Here is a 19,163-nt window from a genome sequence, read left to right on the forward strand (position 1 = left end):
ATTCATTAACCAAGAAATGAAGGTAATCAATTTTGTTGTGCGATCTGATCTTCATGATCAATCCCGACCTACCCAGAATGAATGCAGAATGAGGAAGAACACTCCACCATCTTAGTCAATCCATCTACCCAGTCAGAACATCGATGGCACCATTTTGAGTCCTTTCAGAACACCTGTTGCAACAAAGATCAGATTTTCTTTAGATTTCCATGATTGTCCTCCGCAGGACTTAATGGCAGGTAGCTGCAAGGTCACGTCAACTGGAAAAGATCTTAGTTATGCTTGAACTATAAAGGCAAGTTTTATTTTTATTTTTGAGGAGGACCTTCTCTCTGATTTTTCCTCTGGTTTTGCTCTGCAATTCTAGTGTGAATTCCCCTGTGCCTTTGAACTATCTGATTCTCTACTTATCTCCTTCAGCCATTGGTATTAAAGTGCAAGAATTCTTTGCCTATGCCATTATTTTGTGGAAATCTATAATCTGCATGACTATATCTTTGCTGGCCTGTGAATGATATATAAGTGAACTTCTTCCTTGTGTCATTCATCTTGGTTTTCTGATTTGTATGTGGTTATTTGATTAAAGCAAGTCTAGATGTGTATATCCTTAGTTTCATTCTGGTTCAGTAGTGCACGTATGGGCAGAGATCGGTCCGAACACTCTATTTTGGTGCAGCACCTCCTTAGATTAGAACTAGGTAGATTTTCTTTCATGCTCTCTTTCTCCCTTTTCCTCTCCAAGAGTAGTTGGGTGCACCCTAATAGTAAGAGGAAGCTGGCCTTCTCCAGAGACTCAACCTCGTAGTTCGAGTCCCATAGCTTGGAGGTTGTTTCCATGTTTCACTAGGTTGTCCTCGTGCATAGGCCTTGGACAAGGGTGCAAACCTAAGTGAACAATTTTTGGCACGCCCGGTGGGACTCATCCATCAAAGATTTAAAGTCTACTAGTGTCAAGAAGAAAGAGTTTCAGAGATTAATGCTGAAGAGGTAGTGCTGGCTTCAGTATTCAAACCTTCAAGAGGCTGATTCTTCAAAGTACTTGGTGACTCTGAACATCAACAAATCTGGTTCTAGGCCAAAGTTGCAGTGATTCATGCCCAAAATTGAAACAAGGGCATCTTCTAGAGGTAAATTTCAATATCAAGAGCTTTCTCTTTCAAATCCTAGAAGAAGGAGGACTAGAACTTCATTATCACCAGTTAGGGGTGTAATAATAGCTAATATACCTGTAAGATCTGTCTCTACTCCTACTTTTCAAACTCAGCCTAGATTTCCATCAACACTCATTAATAGAACACTTGTTTACATGGCACAGCCAAGAGTTCATGCTTTTGCCACCTTTAATGGTGGAAGTCCTCTATTTTTAGCCCAAAGACATGATATACCAGTATCTGCACTCAAAAGTATACCTGAATTTACTGGTGAAACTTCCATCTCCCCTTTAGAGCATATCCAAGAGGTAGCAAATGTTTGTAATATTCATGGTATTATAGAAGATGATGTTGTTGTCAGACTTCTAGCCTCATCTTTAAAAGGAAAAGCATTACAGTGGTATAGAGGCTTAGCTCATGGTTCTATAACTGATTGGGATGGACTAGGAGTAGGATTATGCAAACATTTTGAGGATAGAAGTGACCATTTGTCACTTTTAGAGCAGCTGACTACTATAAAAAGGCCCCCCCATGAATGTATGACTGATTTTAATTATAGATTTCAAAAGACATGGGATAGAATACCTACTTCGGTGAAACCTACCCCTAGTAATGCCTTCTTGCATTACCTTAGAGTCTTCAACAGTGATATTGCCACTACAATCCAAACTATGGGAGGAGATACCTTGCCTAATGCCTATGAGATAGCCATAAAAGCTGAGAACATCCTAATACAAGGAGGAAAGTTGGCTCCAAGGACCCCTATGCCTTTCTTTCTTGATGTTCCCAACCACCAACAAGCAATGGCCCCTCTTCCTACAACTTCTACATCACAAACCCTTACTCCAGTTCCCCAAGCTTCCACATCCTCAAATGGGATAGATGAACTCAAAGAGATGCTCCAAGGTCTAGTGCTAAATATAGATAAGAGAGAGAGGACCCTAGATAAAAAATTGCAAGAGTAGGGGAGGGAGTTGAAAGACCAAGGAAAGAGATTAGAGGATAGTTTCTCTATGATACAAAAAATGAGTAACAAGGTGGTCACCTTAGAAAGGCAGCAAGCTCAAGGTGGCAAGCCTCCCCAATTTCAATATCAAGCTCCAAATGGTGGTAGGCCTCCTAATTAGTGGAATAGCTCTTTTGATCAGGGTAGGCAAAATAGTCATGCTCCTGCTTCAAGCTCAAATCAGAATAGAGCTATAGTCCCTCAAAATAAATTGGCCCAAGATCAAGATTTTTGTCCTTCCTGCAACTATTCTTATGCCTATTGCATGTGCCAGAAGGAAAAATCTTAATTGGCACTAACTGACCAAGAACCTGCAGCAAAGAAATCATACAAGGAGGATCATCCCAAGGAGGCCTCATATATTCAAGGACATGATGATTTCTCTTTCATGAACCATCAGATTGGGGAGCATTGTAATGTAAACCAGGATTCTATTTCTCATAACACAAGAAGTAAGAGGAGAGCTATGGAATGTGCTGCCCCTCCTTCTCCTAAGAAGACCTTAACTTCAAGTGCTACACCTCATATACAAGCAGAAAATGAACAAACAAGTGCTTTGTAGCAGCAAGGGCAAGATTCTAGAAGGAAAGATGCAAGTGATCCTTATGTTGCCCCATCTCAACCTCTTATAAGTATGCCTCCCAAAGTTTCCACCAAAGTTCCTAATACACCATTCAGTGTGGTAGAGCAAATGAAGAAGACAAATGTGAATATTTCTATGTAGGATGCTATTGCTACCATACCAATATAGAAGAGGATGCTCCCCTGAGAATTGGAGAAGATTGAACCCAAGGATCAGCCATCTATCACAGAGAGTGCCACAAGTCTAGTACAACCAGTAGGGGTTGTGGAGACAAATAAAAAGGTTAGACCTCCTCCATTCTATGTTTCTATGATTATAGGGGGCAAATTAGTCCACAATTGCATGATAGATTTAGGGGCTAGTAGCTCAGTAATGCCTAGGTGTGTTGCTGATGCTTTAGGAATGAAATATGAGCCCATTGTTAGGGATGTGTTACAATTAGATGGTAGTACTGTCAAAACTATAGGTATCGTTACGAATGTGGAGATGGCCCTACATGCATGCCCTGGTTGCACTGTGATTCAAGACATATCTGTTGCTGAAGTCAAGCCCTATTTTGCTATCTATCTTTCAAGAGACTTCACTGCTCAAATTGGTGGATTCATATCTGCTGATTGGTCATATATGTCATTTAAGACCAGATATGGAGCCAATGCTTCAATCAGAGCAGAGCTTCAAGCCCTTCATCACACTGAATCTTACACCCCCAACTTCATCAATATAAATTGTCCTATTCTAGAGATGGATGAAAATGACATAGTAAATGAGCCTGCCACTTCCATAGTAGAGATTCTTGATTTCTTCTTGGATGAATGGGCTAGTACATATTAGTTTGAACCTATGTCAGAAACTCTTGAGACAGGCCTTAGTACATATTGCATAATAGAGAAAGATGCTCAAGTTCCTGATCTAATCGGGACTAATGATGATATAAGTGGAACATGGAGTATGTACTTTGATGGCTCAAGGAATAGAAATGGATCAGGGGCTGGTGTTATGCTGATCTCTCTTGCACAAATAAGATACTACTTCTCCTTTAGGCTCCAATTCAGTTGCACCAATAATGTGGCCGAGTATGAATCTTTGATTCAAGGTCTCTTACTTGCCCAAAAGAGAGGAATTCAAGCCTTGAGAGTATATGGGGATAGTGAGTTGGTAGTCAATCAGGCAAGAAACCATAACATCACCAAAAATGGCCTGCTCAAGTCTTACAAACACAGAGTCTGGGATTTGCTTGAGGGCTTCAACACATTTAATATTTAGAGCATTCCTAGGAAAGAAAATAAACATGCTGATAGACTTACAACAATAGGCACATCTTATGATGTACCAGGGAATCTTGAAGAGAAGAAGAAGCAACCAACAAGGGTGGTAGTGAGGCCTGCCATCCCTGACAACAACACTCATTGGCAGGTGTTTGATTTTGATGAGCAAATTGTAAGTTTTTTGCAGAATGAGGCAGAATTCTCAGAAAGAAACCAGTCAAGACTGCAAGATTAGTATGGTGATTAGATCATTCATCTCAGCTCTAACAAGTTGCCTAAGGGTCTCATTACCTTGGAGAGTGTCTTTAATCTTGATGATCAAATAAGAGGCAAAGGAATGAATCTAGCTGCAAAAAAGGATGATCATGCCCCAGTTACAATTGCTGATGGAAAATCTCTGAATATGGGGAAGGTATGTTCTGAAACTGAGCAAGAAAGCTTCATTCATCTATGTCAAGAATTTAATGATGTATTTTCTTGGACATATGATGACTTAAAAGGGTTTGACCCTAGTTTGTTTCAGCATACCATAGATTTAATTGATAAGGCCAAGCCAGTAAGGCAAAAATAGAGGCCAGTGAATCCTAAGATTGAGCCTCTAATGAGAAAAGAACTATCCAAGTCGATAGAGGCTAATATAATATTTCCTATCAAACACTCATCATGGGTAGCTAACCTTATCCCTATAAGGAAGAAGAATGGAGAAATTAGACTGTATGTGGACTTTAGGGATCTTAATCAGGCTTCTCTTAAAGATCACCATCCTCTCCCTTCCATGGAGCAAATCTTGTCCAGAGTCAGTGGGTTAAGGAGATTCTCTTTTCTTGATGGATTCTCTGGTTATAACCAAGCGTTGGTTAAAGAATTTGATAGACATAAGACAACATTTACTTCTAAATGGGGCACCTATGCTTATTGCAAGATGCCACTTGGGCTAACAAATGCAGATGCCACATTTCAAAAGGAAATGGAGATGTCCTTTAAAAAATTAATTGACAAGTTTGTCTTAGTATACCTTGATGATATAACTGTATATTCAAAAAATGTAGAAGATCATTTTGATCATCTAAGACAGGTATTTCTAAGATGTAGAGAGTTTGGGGTTTCCCTTAACCTAGCCAAGTGTGTCTTTGCTACAAGCCAAGGAAAATTATTGGGACACATTGTATCTAAGGATGGGCTGACCATTGATCCAGAAAGAACAAAGGTGATACTTTCCCTTCCTCTTCCTAAACACAAGAAGGGGCTACAAAGTTTCCTTCGTAGAATAAATTTTGTAAGAAGGTTTATTCCTAATCTTGCTACCATGGTGAAACCTCTTACATCTATGCTTAAGAAAGGTACGGTCTTCTCATGGACCAAGGAAGGGAAGGAGAGTTTTGAAGAGATCAAGGCAGCCATAGCCTCAGCCCCTACTCTCATGAACCCAAATTTTGAAAAATATTTCATCCTCTACACTCTAGGTGGTAAGTCAAGCATCTCTGCTATCTTGACTCAAACAAATGACAAATATGAGGAGCAGCCCATAGCTTTCTTCAGTGAAGGGCTTAAGGAATATGAAAATAAGTACAACTTTGTTGAGAAGCAGGCCCTTGCAATCATCAGAGCCTTGAATAAATTCAAGCACCTCTTGTCCCACAATAAGATCCATTTGTTGGTGCCCCATGCCAGTGTAAAGGATTTCCTATTAAGCAAGGATATCAGTGAAAAGAGAGCTGGATGGATCACTAAGGTAATGGAGTACGATGTTGATATTCAGATTACCAAGCTGGTAAGAGGGAGAGGATTGTGCACAGAAATGTTATCAGGCCAGGATTTTGATGAAGAGATTGTTATGGTAATAACAGAGCAGCAGGAGGTAAGAAATGCTAATGGTCCAAGGAGCTGGATAAATGATATGAAGAGCTTCTTATTAGGGAATGGATACCCTCAGGGATTGGACAGAGCTAAAAGAAGACAATATAGACTGCAGTCCATTCCCTATGTTGTAATTGATGGTATCCTATTCAGGAGGGATTTTAATGGGACCCTGTTGAGATGCATTGAAGAGGATCAAGCTGAGAGGATGATTAAGGAGCTTCATGATGGCCCTAATGGTGGTCATTTCTCTGCAAGAAGAACTGCCATGAAGATCATGAGGGCTGGCTATTACTGGCCATCCTTGTTTCATGATTGTTATAGATATGTGAGAAAGTGTGAGAAGTGTGCTTTCTTCTTAGGAAAATAGAGGCTTGCAGCTCTCCCCCTTCATCCTATTCAAGTGGATTAGCCCTTTATTCAGTGGGGGTTGGATTTTATAGGCCCCATTAATCTTCCATCTAGTGCACGTCATAAATGGATTTTGGCTGCTACTGATTATTTCACTAGGTGGACAGAGGGAGTTGCCTTGAAGGATGCCACAGAACCATCAATTGTTGAATTTTTTGATGGAATTGTATCTAGGTTTGGTGCTCCTTTGATCCAAGGGATACTTTCGTCAAAATTGAAGTATCTCCAAAATTCCAATAATCAACATCAAGTTAAAGTTCTCGAAATTCTAAATTCAATGCTATTTGAATGGACAAAAATGAAGTCTATATGCAAAAGTTATGGTCAGTCAAAGGTTGGTCAAACTAAGAATGAAGGTCATAAAAAAGGTGAAAAAATAATCATCTCCAAAGTGGTCAACAATGGATTTCAAAATAAAGAGCTCGTCGAGATCTTTTTGACGGTGTTTGTTTCATCAAAAATAGAGCTCGTACGTGGAAGTTATGCCATTTTGAGGTTCAAGGTAAGAGATGAATATAGTTGATGTCATCATGATGTCAGAAAAATGAGAAAATAGGAAAAAAAGAGAGTTCATGGTCAGATTTGAACTCGTGACCCTTTACCTTCAAAATTTATGCCTCAACCGTTGCACCAAGCATAGCTTTAAAAATGGGTGGCAACTACAATTTAAACATTGGCTAGCGCCAATTTCAAATGAGGTAGACCGCCAGCGGGGTTAGAACCCCCGACCGGTGGTTACCATAAAATTATGGTTAACCGTTGTGCCATTTTAGCGCTTAGAGAATGTGTTGCGCGATTTTTATTTTATCCTTAGCCAAACAAACCTCCAACCTTAGTAAATTAAGGTTATAATCTTTTTTTTAACCCCAAAATTGACATGAGCCGAATTTGTTAAAAATGGCTAACAGGTTATTCCAAGAGGGGAATTAATTGAAGGGGTTATTTTTGTAAATTTGGTTATAGCCTTATTTTGGCTAATTTCATGTATAAAAAGGGGGTTTAGGAGACTCTTGGAGGCATTCAAAAAAAGGAGAGAACGTCCAAGTGCTGAGTAAAACAAAGATTTTTCAAGTTCTCATTCCTATAATTTCAAACAATGTGATGTTGTTGTACTTCAAAGGAATGAATTTGTAAACATTTGTACCTAATTTTTGGAGATAATTGGATCGGTCCCCCAATTGGAGCAAGACCCGAAGACGTAGTCCATACGGATGAACTCCGAGATCAAATTGTTTGCGTCTTCTTTCTCTCATTGTCTCTTTTATCAGCTTAATCTTGGTGTTCTCTTATTTCATTTATGTTAATTTGATTCGTTAAAAGTTTTAAATTAATTCTATGTAATCAATTAGCATTCCTCTGTAATAGTCCTAGATCCTAATCAGATCAAATTTGGTATCAGAGCTTTTGTTGGACTAGTATTGCAAATTTGAATGCTAACAAGATCCAGGATTGAGAAAGGCGAAGGAAAGATTGAGGAATACAATCCTGAGATTGGAAAATGAAGGACTAAACCATCATCACAAATGGCAGATGAAGGTGGACAAGCTTTTCAAGGTAAGAGTATTCAGAAGACTCTTTAGAATTTGCAGACAATGGTAGAAGTTTTGGTACAAGAAAGAGAAGAGAAGATGCGAAGACATGCAGCTGGAAAGGACAAAGGGAAAAAGAAAGGTGTTGATTGTGATCCACAAAAGACACCTCCATCTTCTCCTTCTTCTCCCTCTTCTCCTTCTTCCCCCTCTTCTTCTTCTACCCATTCTGAGTCTTCTAATATTTTTAAGGGTGGAAATAAGCCTCGAATCAAGTTGGATGTCAAATTTGACTTGCCAAAATATTGTGGAGAGTTAAATGCCGAGAAACTAGATGACTGGATTCAGCAAGTAGAAGTCTACTGTAGAGTTCAAAGCCTTGTAGATGATGTTGATAGAATTCAGTTAGCCTATCTTCGATTAGGTGGTGTAGCCTTAACTTGGTGGGAGAGTAGGTCTCAGGATGAAACTTCACAACATGGTAAGTTTAATTTGTCTTGGTCAAAATTTGTTACTGCTTTAAAAAAGCAATTCTACCCCCTAGGCCATATGCAACAGTTAATGATGAACTGGCAACATTTTAGGCAAGGGAAAGGTCAGTCTATCCAGGATTACACCCACAAATTTTGCAAAAAGGCTATTTCATTAAACGTCCCATTGTATGCCCAGGACACCTTACTCAAGTATATAGGTGGTCTTCATTCTTACATAAGGCATTCTATTCTCATCTTGAATCCTTGTAATTTGGATGAAGTATGTGTCCAGGCAACATATTTAGAATCAAGGGGTAAGGGTACTTTCATTGATAAGTCTGATAAAAAGCCGTCTAAGTCTGAGGAAAAGTCAAAAGGAAAAGGAAAGGGTAAAAAGAAAGCAACAATAAAGAAAGAGGGTGAGAAACCCACATGCTCACATTGCAAGAAAGAAGGGCATGATGATTCTAAGTGCTGGAAGTTGCATCCTGAAAAGAGGCCGAAGCGATTTGGTGGAAACAAAGGCAAACAAAAGATTGCTGCTAGAACTCAACAAGATCTTGGATCTAACTCTGGAGATGAGACAAAATTTTTTGCTATCGGGATCCAAGGTAAAGGAAAAGGTATATCTCTCTCATCATCTATAAATTCTTCTAGCATAAGTGCAAGTACAAGTAAAGAATCTTCTCCTAAGGATGATAAACTAAGGAATGAATTATTTCACATCCGAGTTGTTATCAAGCATACTAAGATCGATACATTATTTGATACGGGTTCTCAAGTTAATTTGATATCTAAGGAAGTTGTTAAAAAGCTTAACTTGAATACAACACCTCATCCAAAACCATATCCTCTTGGATGGGTTTGCGATGATGCACAGTTACAAGTAACTAAACAATGCAAGTTAAGATTTGCTATCACTGCAAAATTTGTGGATGAGGTAGAAGCTAATTTAGTCCCTTTAGATATTTGTGGTCTTGTACTTGGGAGTCCCTATTTGTATGATCGACAGGCTATCTTCTATAGGGGGGAAAATAAGTATCATTTGTTTAAAGACAATATTGAATACATTGTACAGGCACATAAGGTCAAGAATAATTTGGCATTAGTCAATGCTGGTCAAATGAAAAGGTTAGTCAACTCTAGTAAGAATTTTTTATTGATGTTTGTAAAAGCCAAAAAAGATGAAAGATCTGAGGCATTTAAGGGATGTGATCCAAAACATAAATTTGAAATGGTCAAAGTTGTTTCCGCTTACGATGACTTGTTTCAGGAACCGAAAGGATTGCCTCCTAAGAGAGAGATACAACATGAGATCCAGTTGCAGCAAGATGCACCACTTCCTAATATTGGCATGTACCGCTTATCAGTGTTGTAGAATGAAGAAATCAAGAAGCAAGTTCAAGAGTTGGTCAAGAAAGGAGTTATCCATCCTAGTACTTCTCCTTGTGGTTCTCCTATTGTGTTGGTTCCAAAGAAAGATGGGACTTGGAGAATGTGTATTGACTACAGGGCTCTAAACAAGATAATAGTAAAGAACAGGTACCCTCTTCCTAGAATTGATGATTTACTTGATCAGTTGAAACATGCAATTTATTTCACTAAGCTAGACTTATGTAGTGGATATCATCAAATAAGAATTGCAGAAAGTGATATTTGAAAAATTGCTTTTAAGAAAAAACAGGGACTTTTTGAGTGGTTGGTCATGCCATTTGGGCTTTGTAATGCACCAGCTACATTCATGAGAGTCATGAATGATGTCTTTCGTCTCTTTATTGATGATTTTTTCATAGTCTATTTAGATGATATTCTTGTATTTAGTAAGTCTTGGGATGATCATGTAATTCATGTAAAGAAAGTATTTGAAATACTGAGAAAAGAAAAACTATATGTAAAGATGTCAAAATGCGAATTTGCAAAGATATCCTTAGTGCACTTAGGCTATGTCGTAAGGAATGGTCAACTGAAAGTAGACCCTGTGAAGGTTGAATGTATTGTAAAATGGCCTAAGCCAAGTATAGTTATAGAAATTAGGAGTTTCTTAGGTGCAGTTCAGTACTGGAGGAAGTTCATTGCAAATTTCTCTTTCATTGCATCACTGTTGCATGCATTAACTAGTACCAAGGCAACTTTTCAGTGGGGAGGTCCACAACAGAATGCTTTCAACACTTTGAAGAAAAAGTTGAGCACCGCACCAGTTCTAGCTCTACCCGATTTACATCAACCATTTGAGATTGAGACAGATGTGAGCAAGTTTGCCATGGGAGCTGTACTCATGCAAGGAGGTAAACCAATCTGCTACCACTCTGAAACTTTTTCAGGAGCAGTAAGTAACTATCCTACATATGATAAAGAACTTTATGCTTTAGTTCAAAGTGTTAAAAAATGGAAGCACTACTTAATGGGAAAGGAAACTGTAATCCACACTGATCACCAACCACTACAATATTTGCACTTACAATCTAAGTTGCAACAAAGTAGGCACTTTAGGTGGATGAGTTTTCTACAACGGTTTCATTTGGTAATTAAGTATAAGAAGGGTACCCATAACAAAGTAGCAGATATGCTCTCTAGGCCTCCTATTCAGAATGCTTTGATAATCCTTCAAAATAGTTCTATGGTTCATGAAAGTTTTCAGGAACAATATGCTAATGACGAGAACTTTAAGGATATCTATGCAGCTTTAATCCAGGGTAAACATGTAGAAGAGAAAGATTACTATGTGCAGGATAATTTGTTGTACCACCTGGGAAAATTATGTATTCCTAGAAATGAACAAGAACATGTAATCCATGAAGCACACACCTCATTGATTGCAGGACATTTTGGGGTAAGTAAGACATTAGCTCAATTCAAGAAATATTGTTACTGGCCTTGTATACAGGAAACTGTCACCAAGTATATAAAAGGATGTGTAATGTGTGCAACTAGTAAACCAAGTAATAGGAAATTAGGTTTGTACACACCATTACCTATACCATCCCGTCCATGGGAAAGTGTATCTATGGACTTTGTCAGAGGTTTACCTATGTCTAGGAAGGGTCATGATTATTTGTATGTAGTAGTTGATCAGTTCAACAAAATGTGTATTTTAATGCCTTGTAAAAAGCAGGTCACTGCTGAACTGATAGCTCATTTGTACTTTCAAAATGTATGGGTTCATTTTGGGTTACCTACTTCTATTGTATCAGATCGAGATTCTCAATTCTTAGGGGAATTTTGGTCATCTTTGTGGGAACTCATGGACACCAAGTTGAAGAAGAGTACAACCTTCCATCCGCAGACCGACAGACAGACATAGGTAGTGAATAGGATAGTTGTGCATCTACTTAGAGGCTACTACAGCAAACATCCTAAGTTGTGGGATGAAAGTCTTCATTATGTGCAACATTCTTACAACCATGCGGTACACTCTTCTACCAAGAGGTCTCCTTTTGAGATTTGCTTTGGTTACTTGCCTAAGACACCAATGGATTTTTCTTTTGGGAAGGACAATGTTGTAGATGGATGCCATGATGCAGAAAAGGCTTTAAAGTTCATCCAGAAGGTCCAAGCAATCCATCAGGCAATAGAAGCACAATTAGAGCAGAGCCAAGCAAAATATAAGGCTCGCCATGATAAGTATCGCATTGACCACCAATTCCAAGTTGGTGATAGATTTTGGTTACATATCAGCAATGAAAGAATGCAAGGTGAAGGAAGGAAGCTCAAATCTATTAGGTATGGTCCTTTTGAGATCTTGGAAAAGATCGATACTAATGCTTTCTGCCTTAATCTTCCTCCACACATGCAAATTTACTCAGTTGTCAATGTTGAGAATCTAAATTTGTATGAGCCGCCAATGATCTTGGATGAAGACATTAGTGTTCAGGTTCCATCAGTTGATGATCTTTCACTAGACTATATGTCAGAAATGCCAGAAGATGTTATCTTAGACAGGAATGTCAGAACTTCACGAAGAGGACCAGTTGAATACCTCTGAGTGGGATTGAAGGGGATGCATCCAGGCAAGGCAAGATGGATGGAGATTGGTAAAGTGAGGGAACTATACCCTCACCTTCTTTCTGAGTAATCCAAACTTTCGGTGGTTCAAAAGCTCTTTAGTGGGAAGGCTTGATCCGGGGGATACTTTCGTCAAAATTGAAGTATCTCCAAAATTTCAATAATCAGCATCAAGTTAAAGTTCTCGAAATTCTAAATTTAATGTAATTTGAATGGACAAAAATGGAGTCTATATGCAAAAGTTATGGTCAGTCAAGGTTGGTCAAACTGAGAACAAAGGTCATAAAAAAGGTGAAAAAATAATCATCTCCAAAGTGGTCAACAATGGATTTCAAAATAAAGAGCTCGTCGAGAGCTTTCTGACGGTGTTTGTTTCATAAAAAACGGAGCTCGTACGTGGAAGTTATGCCATTTTGAAGTTCAAGGTAAGAGATGAATATAGTTGATGTCATCATGACATCAGCAAAATGGGGAAATAGGAAAAAAAGAGAGTTCGTGGTCGGATTTGAACTCGTAACCCTTTACCTTCAAAATTTATGCCTCAACCGTTGCACCAAGCATAGCTTTTAAAACTTATGGGTGGCAACTACAATTTAAACATTGGCTAGCACCAATTTCAAATGAGGTAGACCGTCGGCAGGGGTAGAACCCCCGACTGGTGGTTACCATAAAATTATGGTTAACCATTGCACCATTTTAGCACTTACAGAATGTGTTGCCTGATTTTTATTTTATCCTTAGCCAAACAATCCTCCAACCTTAGTAAATTAAGGTTATAATCTTTTTTTTAACCCCAAAATTGACATGAGCCGAATCTGTTAAAAATGGCTAACAGGTTATTTTGAGAGGGGAATTAATTGAAGGGGTTATTTTTGTAAATTTGGTTATAGCCTTATTTTGGCTAATTTCATGTATAAAAAGGGGGTTTAGGAGACTCTTGGAGGCATTCAGAAAAAGGAGAGAACAGCCAAGTGCTGAGTATAACAGAGATTTTTGAAGTGCTCATTCCTGTACTTTGAAACAGCGTGATGTTGTTTTACTTCAAAGGAATGACTTTGTAAACATTTGTACCTAATTTTTGGAGATAATTGGATCGGTCCCCCAATTGGAGCAGGACCCGAAGACGTAGTCCATACAGATGAACTCTGAGATCAAATTGTTTACGTCTTCTTTCTCTCATTGTCTCTTTTATCAGCTTAATCTTGTTGTTCTCTTATTTCATTTATGTTAATTTGATTCGTTAAAAGTTTTAAATTAATTCTATGTAATCAATTAGCATTCCTCTGTAATAGTCCTAGATCCTAATCAAATCATCCTTCTACTATCATCTCGGACAATGCTAAGTCTTTTGTTGGAACCTATATTTGTGCATGAGCAATGAATCACAATATCTACCTGAGCACATCTTCAAATTACTATCCCCAGGGTAATGCTTTGGCTGAGTCTTCCAACAAGAATCTGATCAGAATCATGAAGAGGACAATAGAGGACAATCAGAGGGCCTGACATAAGAAATTAAGAACTTCTCTGTGGGCTAATAGGATAATTCCCAAGAGATCTGTTGGGAATTCACCTTTTGTGCTAGTATATGGTAGGGAGGCTAGACTCCATATCTCATTAGAATTCCCATCCTTGGAGTTGGCTCATCAGCTTGAATTGATTGAAGATAGTGCCATGTCAGTAAGAATGGAAGAGCTAATTGAGTTAGAAGAGAAAATAAATAAAGCTATGCAGACCCTAGAGATGCATCAGCAACAGATGAAAAGGATTTTTGATAAAAAAAACTAGGGTCAGAACCTTCAGAGAAGGAGATTTAGTTCTAAAGTGGGATGCAGATAGGGCAAAACTAGGAAGGCATTCCAAATTTGATGCACTATGGAGTGGCCCCTATCTGATTGCCAATTGCAGACAGGCTAATGCATTCCAGCTAAGCCGGCCCAATGGAGAGATTTTGCCCTTTTACGTCAATGGGATCTATCTGAAGCCTTTTTTCTAAAAATTTGAGAATCCATGTACATAAGTAGTTTAGTTTCTTTTCTGTTGTTTCCTGCTTTTCAATAAGTGCACGTTTACATGGTTCTCTCTTTGAGTTGCCAGCTTCCAAAGTTTTGACAGTTTTGAGGTTACAGAAGCATAGCCAGGGTTTTCAATGTTTGATCTCCTCACAAAAGGGTTAGGGTTTTCCAGTTCTTAGATTCATACCCTTTTGACTCCATGACCCAATGGATTGTTTACAGGCACTGGTCATGCAACGAGCAGGCTCATGCCCCTTGTGAGTCGCCAGAAATGTTGTATTTTAATCTTCCCGCCTTTGAAATATCTATAGTCAAATACCTGTGGAAGTATTTAAATACCAAAGTTTTGAACCTTATGATATATTTTGCGGCCTGCAAGTCCTCCATCATCAGATCTACAGAGATCGACGGTTGGCGCTGTCTTGCCATTAGAAGTTGCATGGTTAATATGTTAGTGACATAACGCCTGACAAAAATGTCTTACGGCTGGTAGGTTGTGTCACACTGAAAAATGTTCACGGCGAGCGATTAGTTTCACAGGCCGAGAAGTCAAAAAAGCCGGTGGGGTGCCATGGCGCCATCGAAAAACTCATGAGTTTTTTGATGGTGACATAGCACCCAAACAAAAAAGTCCACTGCGGTGAATCAAAGATAGATGGGTCCCATTTTGTACCTCATCTGCCCAGTTGGTGGAGTCCGGTGCCATGGTGGCGAATCATTTGAAGACATGTGCAAATTAGAAGACATGTCATTGTTTGGGCACCATGGTTCTATGGGAAGTTGGCCTTGAATTTCCCATAGCGACATAGTGCCTGGGTGCCACGTGTCCCCTCAGTAAGGTCAAAGTAGTACGGACCCTCCAGGTTGATGCTTTGCTAGACCAATGATTTCTTGCCAGGGTGGTGCTTCATTTGGCCAATGGGGGACTGCCATGTATGTCAAGTTAGAATACAAATGTGTCATGGGACCAGATCTTTAATGCGGCTAGTGTAGTAAAGGGTTAAGTTCTCCACCATCAAATCTGCAAAGATCAAGGGCAGGCGCCATCGCGCTATGGAAAAGCTGCACGAGATTTATGATAGTGAGTTGGCACCTGGAGGACACGTGTCCTCATGGGTCTAGGTATGGAGGTGCAGGAAATACAGATAGTTGGCACATGGCTGGATCCCATTGATTGATACACTGAGGGGCAATATCTATCTTGCTTGTTGTTAGATTAAGGAAAATCGACGAAAGACGCCATCTCACTATGGTGAAGTTGTGTGATCTTTACCATGGTGACATAGCACCTTGTTGACACGTGTCTTGCTGGCTCAGCTAAGGTTGATGGTTAATGGATGAAAGTTAGAGCAATCGTCACAGTCAAAGTGGCAGTTAGTTTTGATGTTACGGCTAGATGGTGGAAAGGTGGCATAGTTAGGTTGAGACCACTAGGCACTATGGAGCCATCAAGATTTTTGAAGATTTTTTCAATAGCCACATGGTGCCCAGTCAATATTAAGGGTGGTCAAATGTGGAAAAGGTGTCCAGAACGACAGAAGGAAGGAATGTGATTGGCCTGCGTGGCCCAGTCAGCATGTGGAACTGTTTGACCTCGCTGACCTTGCTGATTCATGAACTAAGAAACGAAGGTAATCGATTTTGTTGTGCGATCTGATCTTCATGATCAATCTCGACCTACCTAGAATGAATGCAGAATGAGGAAGAACACTCCACCATCTCATTCGATCCATCTACCCAGTCAGAACATCGATGGTGCCATTTTCAGTCCTCTCAGAACACTTGTTGCAACAAAGATTAGATTTTCTTCAGATTTCTATGATTGTCCTCTGCAGGACTTAATGGCAGGTAGCTGCAAGGTCACTTCAGCTGGAAAAGATCTTAGTTATGCCTCAACTATAAAGGCAACTTTTATTTTTATTTTTGAGGAGGACCTTCTCTCTAATTTTTCCTTTGCTTTTGCTCTACAATTCTAGTGTGAATTCCCCTGTGCCTCTGAACTGTCTGATTCTCTACTTATCTCCTTCAACCATTGGTATTAAAGTGCAAGAATTCTTTGCCTGTGCCATTGTTTTGTGGAAATCTATAATTTTCATGACTGTATCTTTGCTAGCCTGTGAATGATATATAAGTGGACTTCTTCCTTGTGTCATTCATCTTGGTTTTCTAATTTGTATGTGGTTATTTGATTAAAGAAAGTTTGGATGTGTATATCCTTAGTTTCATTCTGTTTCAGTAGCGCACGTATGAGCAGAGATTGGTCTGAACACTCTATTTTGGTGCATCACCTCCTTAGATTAGAACTAGGTAGATTTGCTTTCGTGCTCTCTTTCTCCCTTTTTCTCTCTAAGAGTAGTTGGGTGCACCCTGATAGTAAGAGGAAGCCGGCCTTCTCCAGAGACTCAACCTCGCAGTTCAAGTCCCATAGCTTGGAGGTTGTTTCCATGTTTCACTAGGTTGTCCTCGTGCATAGGCCTTGGACAAGGGTGCAAACCTAAGTGACAACAATTTCTCTAAGAGACATGCGATACAATTAGGGATTGCATGATAGATCTTTATTGGGCATGCACCACTATATTTTATTGCTCCATGTTGACACATGGTCACCCATGAAAGAAAGAAAAAAACTCAAAGGATGAACTAAAGAGTAAAACAAAGTTTAGAACCTCCACCAGGGAGTACCAGATCCACAATTCAAAGCATAATCACTCAAACACAATACTAAAAGACAAAAACACAATCTAACTGTCTAATAATTAGTGAAGGGAAAGTATAGAAGGAAACTTCGTAGTGTACTAAAGCAACATTGTAATAATTGAAATAACATTGCAATGAGAAAAATGACCAAAGCAAGTATGTGGTTCCTCCCAACCATAATAGAATCATAAGACTATCGTCAACCCTAGCTATCCCTCGTGCGTAAAATCCCAAGCTAGTGATCAAATTGTTAGTACTATTATATAAGGACATCACTACTAAAATGTGCTACAACATAAGCATAAGGAATTATAACATGCTAGAAGTAAAGCATAAAATAATCCTACAAATACAAATAAAATTATCTATCATATGCTAATCATTGTAATAAGGAAATGTGTCAATAACTAAAATCATCTAAACATGATATAAAAACATCCTAATGAAAGCATAAATCAGAAGAAAGCATACTCTAGAACCTGAAGTCCCAAGTAAAAACATCCAACAACGGTTGCACTAGGACAACATACTATCTCTGTATACTGGTCCCTAGTAGTGGTATAGGTACCTATGTCTCCCAAACATGTGGAACCTATAGAACCACACCCACTGTGCTGATGTAGATAATGATCCAACCACAAACACACACAAGCAAACATCCATGGGTAACACTCACACTAGATAATATGATGACTGAAATCAAGAACATAGACAATGTATAAACTACAGGTCCTAGTCAGACACTCAATGGGCTACTAAGTAGGGGTTGAGATCATGGAGAGTCACTTGGCATCAACAAGCCCAAGCTTAGATCATGCAAATTCAACTCCTCAATAGAAGGTTCTAGCTCCGTGTCCTTAAACTTAATCGGGTGCTCACACATTTTTTATATTACTTTTTATTACCACCCAGTATTTTATTTAGTTATCACTTAATTAAATATCTCTCTGCCAACCTATGGTGCCATGGTTTCCAGGTTGCAAGATAGAAGCCCCCTCTATATGCTACCCTACCCTACCCATGCTCATCCAATGATGAGTGCCTGTAGGCATGCAAATTCCCAACCCAATCCCAGTGAACATAACTTCCAGAAGTACCATGAAAGATAGGGCCTCACAAGTCACCCAATAAATGTACATGCACATACTCATGTCTGGCACACTACCATCACAAAGATCATAACACAAGGACTGGATGAGAACACAAAGCAGAATGTCACTCAACGAAAAATAGAATTAAGAGGATGGATGTGAAACACATCCCAATACAACATAAAAATGCAACAGCGGTTTGATTGACATCCAAACTAATCATCTAGGTCCACAACCAACATTATGCTAAGAAAACCTAAGAAAATAAGGCAGCATGCAAAATGAGGTAAAAATCCCCAAAAATGGAAAACTTCAAAATTAAAACCCATTTGGTCTTTGGCTACAAAACCCCAAAAATCCTATAATATTTGGGTTTGGACACCATATGCAAAACACCTAGCATAACGGTGTGAAACCACAAACCCCCATCATAAAATAAGGAAGAATGTTCATGCTCAACCAATTGGACAGGACGAACAAATAAAAATTGAGGGAAATGCTAGTTCTTAGCCTCTAGACTAGAAAATGCCAAAAGAAAAGCCTAAAACATAATTGAAACAAGAAAATGAGAAAGCCCTACCTAATAGCAAAAGGGGCTGAAACAAAAAATGACACAATAAAATAAATTGCTCGCTGAAACTACTAGAAATTACAAAAAAGAAAGGTCTACCCAAGCTAGATCCAACAAGACTAATCTTGCAAAAATTTCATGCTCATAGCTCTTAGAATGAACAAAAACACGATCCTCCAGAAGATGATTTTAAAAAAGCTCTCCAATTTCCAAATTGTAAAATTGAAAAGTGAGAAAACTAATCCTTTTTTCAATACTTATTCACTTTTTGAGTGAATAATCAATGAGGGAAATAGCCAGTTAGACTATCTAGACTCCAAATCGACCTAAATGAAAATAGATTATTCCTTGTAACATGAATTCACCTAAGGAAAAATCGCTAGAAATTCAATCCAATAAGATTTAAAGCTTGACAACCCAAATCACAATAAATCACTTAAAAACTGTCATGACAATGCAAATCTCTAAATGCGTAGACATGCTCACTAGTATAACCATATAATGCAGATAAT

This window comes from Cupressus sempervirens, chromosome 9, assembly GCF_028749045.1.
Source record: "Cupressus sempervirens isolate cs-2001-9-10 chromosome 9, ASM2874904v1, whole genome shotgun sequence".
In the NCBI taxonomy this organism is placed as follows: Eukaryota; Viridiplantae; Streptophyta; class Pinopsida; order Cupressales; family Cupressaceae; genus Cupressus; species Cupressus sempervirens.